Source organism: Schistosoma mansoni (assembly GCF_000237925.1).
Source record: "Schistosoma mansoni, WGS project CABG00000000 data, supercontig 0137, strain Puerto Rico, whole genome shotgun sequence".
Classification (NCBI taxonomy): Eukaryota; Metazoa; Platyhelminthes; class Trematoda; order Strigeidida; family Schistosomatidae; genus Schistosoma; species Schistosoma mansoni.
Genome location: NW_017386040.1, coordinates 729,493 through 737,838, shown reverse-complemented (window position 1 = coordinate 737,838; position 8,346 = coordinate 729,493). Strand labels below are relative to the sequence as shown.

Genomic DNA, 8,346 nt, shown 5'->3' with positions numbered 1-8,346 from the left:
TATTACTATTCGGTGGGTGAATGGAAAAAAACAACAACAAATGTTTAGTATGATATGACCTAGTTTCAAATTTCGATGGAATGCGAAAGTAATTGCTTCTCAGCAGGTCGCTTAACCTACATGCTTATGCATAGAAAAGAAAAGTTTTTTTTCTTAAAAAGGAGTTTTTCAGCTAGTCAGTGCTGTAGTGGATAATATCTTTGCTGGTTGAATGACAAGATCAACACTAGTTAACTAGATAAACATGACATCAGTCACTACGCAGTGATCAATGGATTGTTAATAACTCGGTCTTACGAGTAGTTGCTAGAGGCCTTAAAAGACCAACAGTAACTCCTTAGACTTTGAAGCTTGGTAACACGAGTTCGAATCTTACGTGCTCTGAAGACTCCAGGTAGGTCTTGCCAACGCGTGCAGACTAGCGAGAAGCTTAGATCATGGAGTATTTCCCGCTGACTACCTCCAATCATCTAACATCTTAGCTGAACTACCACTTGAGGAATATTTCCCCCGGTGATTCAAGAACGTTTGTGAATTTTCAAATTGGAAATTCATTGGCTAAGAGTTTAGCCATATAAAGATTGTGACAGTTATCACAAATGATAGATAAGTATCATAATTGCCTCTATACATGAATGTCTTACCTTGGTCTTGTATGAACTCATAGATAAGGGCTGCTAATGTGAGCTAGATTAAAAATCAACTTTCGAGTCGTTTACAACAGTTTTTCCATAGATATCAGTCAGTAATGAAAAGTTTTTATTAATTTTATTCGTCTTGATAGACCAGAAGCCAAACATTGGAATATGATATCACTTACTTACACTTGTTACCCCTCGTGAAGGAAAATAGGCCGCCCACCAGCATTCTCCATCTAACTCTGTCCTCAGCAATCCTTTACAGGTGCTTCCAGTTGCTATTCATCCTTTTCATGTCTGCTTCCAATTCCTGATGCAATGTGTTCTCTGGTCTTCCTGTTCTCCGTTTCCTTTCACAATTCCAAGTTAGGGTTTGTTTCTTGGTGCAGTTTGATGATTTTCACAATGTATGTCCCACCCAACTTTAGAGTCTTTTCTCGACTTCTTCTTTAGTTCAAAGCTGGTTTGTTCTCCTCCATCGTAAACTTTTGCTGATGGTTTCCGGTCAATGGACGTTAAGTATCTTTCACTTACTTCTGTTTATAGATACTTTAACTTTTATGGTGATGGTTGTGGTAGTTCTCCAAATTTCGTCTGCGTATAGTAGAACTGTTTTGACGTCGGTATTGAAGATTCTCACTTTGATATTGGTTGACAGTTGTTTTGAGTTCCATGTGTTCTTCAACTGTAGGAATGCTATCCTTGCTTTGCCAATCCTCGCCTTTACATCTGCATCGGATCCTTCTTGTTCATCTATTATGCTGCTCAGGTAAGTATAAGTTTCCACTATGATATTAAAGGGTTTAAATATTTCGCGTTGTCTACATTAAGGACAACATTGAACTAATTTTTATTACCACATCTGTTCTGAATGAATTTCTTCAATATTGGAGTATGGTGTAAATTTTGGGTATATTTAGACTGTGCAAGTACGTAGTACTTTCAATCATTTTCCCGTTCATTTTATAAGTAGTTGTTGAGTGGTAAATTTTACGTCACATTAAAAATTTCCTTTCAAGAGGATGGAATTATCCTTAATTATCTGTTATTGACATGCCCGACGGAGCCCAGTTTAAGATGAAAAATAAAAAATCACTATTGTAATAAACTTTAAGGATTGTAACAAAATTATTAAACGAGTTTACACTCTGGTATCTAGTAATCATCTATTAAGTGGACTGAACAATGATTTAAAGTACTGGGCATAATAAGATTAGTGAATATAGGTAAGTGACAGATACCCCCAATTGTGGTTATATTTTGTATAGGTTGAAAAACAGGACGCAATTAAAAACCAGGAAGCACTGGACAGCTTTAGCATGATCAGTATGGGGTTGTGGAGATTATTATGATTTTGAATAAGATCATGAACCAATTGATTTTAAACTACCATTGAAAACCTATAAGCACTGGAAAACTGTTTCCTCCTTCGAGCAGAATCATGGATGCACACTGCTAAGGTGTCCCAACAATAGGACGAAATGACCGTCCAATGCTTCCAGTTTTTTCAATGATGGTCCAACATCAATCAGTTCATGACCTTAATCAAAAAACATGTAATTATCACTTATTATTACTGAATTAAAAAAATAGCTAAAATGATAAATAGTTTAAAACGATTAGGGTATAAAATAATTTTTCAGTTAATTATGTGATTGAATCGCTGAAAAATTTTTTTTGTTTTTTTTTTGTTTAAGCATAAAATTAAATTAACAGTTAAATAATTTCAGGTCACTTTTCTTTTTTTCTATTTTATCTTTTTTTACTATTAGTGAATTCTTACATTTCTTTCTTAAGGTAAAATTCATTCATAGTTGAAATCATGAGTCGATTGAAGCTAGACCACCATGAAAAACCTGGAAGCACTGGATGGCCGTTTCGTCCTATTGTTGGGGCTCCTCAGCAGTGCGCATCCACGTTCGTAAATACTTTTTCTTTTAAAAGATGGTAGATAGAAATGTTCAGTTTAAATGATTCCATATTTTAATCAGAGAGGGACTTTGTGGATGTTATAGCAATTTAATGGCTGAATTCATATGTTAATTGAAGCTAGACTACCATGGAAAAGCTGAAAATATTGGACGGCTGCTTTGTCCTAGTATGAGAGTCGTCAGCAGTGCGCATTCATGATCCGGCACCAAAAGGACTTGAACCTAGGACCTTCAGCTTCACTCCTGAACGTTTAATCTGTGGATGATTGAGGTGGAATCCAACGGTGTTAATGTCTGACTCCGACTAATCCACGATATTGAGCGACTGTCCACCATTGTCTTCAGTGAGTATCTGCCTCACATAAGACACAGTTGAACTCCATTGGTTATGGCTTATCACTAGGACTCCAGGAAATATATCTTGAAGTTAGTCACTAGTGAGAATATGACGAAGGGAAGGGCTTATAATATTTTATTAAGTGATTGATTTGCTTTGAAATACTGTAATTATAACTATGAAATCGTTGAAATTTGGTTTATCTTAGTAGGAGAATTCTCAAAAGTGTAGAATCACTTCCATAACAAGGATTGAATCCATGATTTTGTCGTGAACTAATTAACATTAAACTATTAAATCATTTTTGTATTGGTTGTTTGAATCATCCCATCGATTTTGAGGACTGTAACTGATCAATCTCTTATTGAAATATTTTCATCTTGCGCGGATTGCATTGATATTGCCTTAAGTCACAATCATTGTAAGCAAAGATGGATAAGATCTAGCAGTGGACTGATCAATTGTAGTCCTAAACATCAATGAAAAGATTCAAACAAACAAAACAAAAGTGAATTAAAACTCTACTCCATTGTACAAGTCAGTAGTTATCTGGATTCAGTACCTAAGTAGACAACGCAACGGCGTTTGAAGCGAATGGTACTGGATTCTAGTCCAGGAGTCAATATAAATTTTAGGACGCAGGTACATCCAGTTGACGAGTCCGAAATAGGACAAAACATGTGTTCTGGATTACACTACAAGTCATTATCCATTTTTGCTTATAATTAAACTATTGAGTTATATTCAAGCAGTTTATACTTTTAAATACAAACAGTTATACACAAATAAATAAACTAATATTTCTAGATCGGTATCCATTTATAGGAATTTAAATGACTTCACGAGATTAAGTATGATTCAATCATAAATGAATAAAGAGTCTATTTTGTTTTTTTTCTCAAAATTTAGCATGACATGTATTCGGAAAAAGTAAAAACTGAAAAGTACCAATGTGTACTTACTAAGACGTACGACGTTGGTAGCTACCATGAGAATAAGGAAAAAGAATTATGATTGATGAGTTTTTGGATATTTAAAATCCATAACTAACTACATAAGTATTCAGTTAAGGTGAGAGTGTTTATATATAAATATAGCATAAGTAACATTTTGTGATCACGATTAACATCGTAACAGGTTTCTCAGACGCACTAATTTGATAATTATTGAAAATAGATGGACTATGGTCATCAATGGAATGAAGTAACTAAGTTTCTTATTATTTTGAGACTAGTCAGCTAGATCTACCTTCATTCCAGTTATGATCATCGAAAATGGGCATATTTAAATCTACTTTTTTATGTTTATTTGAACATATAAATATTGTTACAAAGGGGCACCAAATACATATGCACCACACAAGTCACTTCATTTGTGTGTGAGCTGTTATACTGCACGGGTGCCCTGATCCAAGAAGGTGGTTTTCTTAGGGGGCCACACCCTGAGCTTTTGACCTGAAGGTTCAGTCCACAAGGCAGTGGAGCAACGTTAGAAGATGCAGTCCCATGGTAATGAGAAGATTCAAACAAACAATACCAAGTGTATTTACAATGATATTGTTAACAATGATGACTTCGGTTTATGAAGATTATACGTTGATAGTTAGTAAGGAACTTTGGATGATTCATGTTTTATGATAATTTCCACATATTAGTAGGATGTACTTTGAAGGAACTGATACTCTCTGTTAAATTATATCTTTACAGTATGAAATGTTAAACTGGGGTATTTATTTCATAAATGATTCCCTATAGAATTGAGATATGTACATTGATTGATCATTTAGAAGTAATCAATACTATATTTGTTTAGATTTAGTGAATACAAAATACCACAGGATATACACTTTCAATTTTGTGACAATTATCCAGTCATAAACATATCTATAAATTAGTTTCCATGAGATATAGAGTTTATATGCTTATATTTCGGGATACAAACTGCTTGTAATTATTTTTAATCAGTGGTTAGGCGTTCGCGCGCGAGACTGATAGATCCTGGGTTTGAATCTCGTGAGGCGGGATCGTGGATGTGCGCTGTTGAGGAGTCCCACAATAGGACGAGACGGCCGTCCAGTGCTTCCAGGTTTTCCTTAGTGGTCTAGCTTCAATAGACTAATGATTTCAACTTTATAAATACTTCATCATAAGCTTAAGAAATATTTGAGAATGTTATTTTCATGTATTTTTTTATCTTTACTTGTCTATCTTTCATTTTATTATCAAGGGTACAATACATGTGAAGAAGATAGACAGATAAGAACAACTAAGTGAATTATCTAGGGAATTTAAACAAAGTCTTTTTTCATATCGAATGATTTAATTATTCACAATTTTGTAAACATTGGTCTCGCGATTTAACTTGACATGAAACTTAATTACATATTCAATAGTTGAATTCATAAATCAATTAAAGCTAGACCATCATGGATAACCTGAAGTTGGACATTAATATCATTGAATTTCATTTCAGTGGTCTACAGGTTAAGCATTCAAGTGAGAGACTGATAGATCTTGAGTTCGAATCCAGCGAGCAAGATCATGGATGCACACTGTTGAGTCCCATATTAGGCTGAAACGGCCATCCAGTACTTTCAGGTTTTCCATGATGGTCTATCTTTGATTGACTCATGAATTCAACTATTGAATTATAAACATCTCCAAAAAACCCGCTTCTAATAGTTATACATTTGTCTAAATGGAATGTTGCATATAAATCAACCGTGTTTAAAATGAATTATATAGTACTGTTTAGATTATTTAATTGTCAATCATATTATTGCACATTTGATAATGTATATACATAGAGGTAAAGTTATATGACAGTATTTTCTAAATATATTTATGATAAACAGTGACAGTTATTATAAATTTACAGATGAAGTTTCTCATGGATTAAACACAAAAGTTGTAACTTTGAAAATTAAACAATGACCAGCCATTCTGTTTTGGTGTAAAACTAGTCAGTGGTATACATATCCACAACTTCATCAGGGTTCGAATCCTGGTAATTCAGATCCCATGGTTAATGTTGGGATATTAGATCGCCAAGTTCGGGTCCAAAAAATACACGTTTCTGATGTATATACTATGGCGCGTACATATAAACTGGAATGTAATTGGACTTATTATTAATTGGCCTATAACCGTGTTAATTACCATTTTGTTTGATTTCCAGAGATTAAATTACTGATTTAATACAGTCTTTATGTTATGACCCTTAATTGGAAATCAATCCATCCAGCTAATTCATTACCATTGAATCCAGGCCTTAGAAAGACGGACTTCTCAACCACACCACTTTCCATTTCCTTTGATTTAGTCTCCCTATCGACTTTTGAGGATAACCATTATCAAGTAAACAACGTTCAACCATGTTTAATTCCTCTTGAACTTAATATCTTGAACATAATCTTCTGACATGATTGAAAAGGAAATATAGTATGTTTTGGTTAAGAAGAAGTGTGTATTTCTAAGACCTGACTTCAATAGTAATGAAATAGCTGGGAGGATTGATTTCAGATTAAATGTCATAACATAAAGGACGTATTCAAATGGTAGTTTATTCTCTTTATATCAAACAGTGATCATTAACGCCATCATATGCGGAAAACGTCCCATTAAATATTACATCCAAATGTGTCTACTAGTTTACATGTACGTGCCAAAGCACATACATCGGATGATCGAAAAGAATCTTTAATGTTTGGATCTCTGAGTTCATTTACAGAAGCTTCGACTAAGAAAACAACACGTTTTATGTAGTAACCTGGGGAGCATCATTGATAAAGAAGGAGGATCGGATTCAGATGTAAAGGCGAGGATTGGCAAAGCGGGGGCAGCATTTCTACAATTAAAGAACATATGGAACTCAAAACAACTCTCAACTAATTTCCTAGTCAGAATCTTCAATACGAACGTCAAGACAGTCCTACTGTACAGAGCTGAAACGTGGAGAACTACTACGACCATCATCAGGAAGGTACAAGTATTTATAAACAGTTGTTTACGCAAAATACTCAACATCCATTGGCCGGATACTATCAGCAACAACGTTTTATGGGAGAGGACAAACCAGCTTCCAGCTGACGAGGAAATTAGGAAAAGACGTTGGAAGTGGATTGGACATACATTAAGGAAATCACCAATGTGCATTACAAGGCAATCCCTAACTTGGAATCATGAAGGGAAGCTGAAAAGAGGAGGACCAAAAAATACATTACTCCGAGAAATAGAAGCATATATGAAAATGATGAATGTTAATTGGAAAGAGCTGGAGACGATTTCCCAGGACAGGGTTGGATGGAGAATGCTGGTGGGCGGCCTGTGCTCCTCCACGAGGGGTAACAGGCATAAGTAATTAAGTAAGTTTATGCAGTATGACTGCATGCCATTTGCTTTACAGTGGTCATGGTGTTCATGCTTCATATTCCTTCAAAATAATTAACTATACAAAAAACGTTGAGTTTATTACAGTTTGCTAAATCAATTGACATATACACATTTAAACTAAATTTATGAGCTTACAAAGACTCAATTATCAGTCTTGCTTTTCAGTGGTGACCTCATTCATTTATGTTTTTTTTTTTAAAAAAAAGTGATTTTTCATTCAATGACCCTGCTTATCTGATCCGTAATTAATTAAATGATTATAAAATTGATATTTCAATGTTAAACATTTCTGTTTTGCATTATATAGTTGAAATCATAAGTTCATTGAAGCTAAACCATCATGGAAAACCTGAAAGCACTGGATGGCCGTTTCGTCCGATTGTAAGACTCCTCAGCATATATACTCATTTATTCTTTTAGTTCTTTTCTTTAATCTTTTCTCTAATTAGAACTTTACCAACAGTATAATGCAAAACATATGTGGGCTGGTTATTTAGTGATTAATTAGTTGACAAGAAACTAAGAGATATAATGAATCCATGTTATTCCATTATGTTAATTATTCTTCCTTCTTTTAGTTAAATTTATTAAGGGGGGGAAGGGTATAAAATAAGTGAAAGATTCTAATTGGCTAATGTTTTTGGCAAAAATTTAGTCTCCATTCTAAAAGTTATATAAAAATAGGCTGCTAGTTGAAAAATTTAAAAAAAAATTTTTTTGAGGGACATAAATATATATTGGTGAATAAGTTATGTATATGCTATCAAATTGGTTAACTGATAAAATCCTCCCACTCAGTTTATTATTATTATTTTTAAGCAGAGATGGATAGTGGCTAGTAGTGGAATCCAGGATGCGCGTTTCGTCCTATTTGGGACTCGTCAGCTGGATGTACCTGCATCTCAGAGTTGATGTTCACTCTGGGACTCGAACCCAGTACCCTCGCTTCAAACGCCATCGCGTTATCCACTCGGCCACTGAGTCCTGATAGCCACTTGCTTGTGCGATGGGGTGAAGTTTATATTCATTCAGTATTGTTTGTTTGAATC

The 8,346-nt window shown here is 34.4% G+C and overlaps 1 non-coding gene across 1 annotated transcript; it reads right to left on the bottom strand.

Annotated features, from left to right (window-relative positions):
* Positions 1-8,212: 8,212 nt before the first annotated feature.
* Positions 8,213-8,278, bottom strand: Smp_tRNA_00178_Gln_TTG.1.1. Its single transcript has one exon. It is a non-coding gene (tRNA).
* Positions 8,279-8,346: the final 68 nt, after the last annotated feature.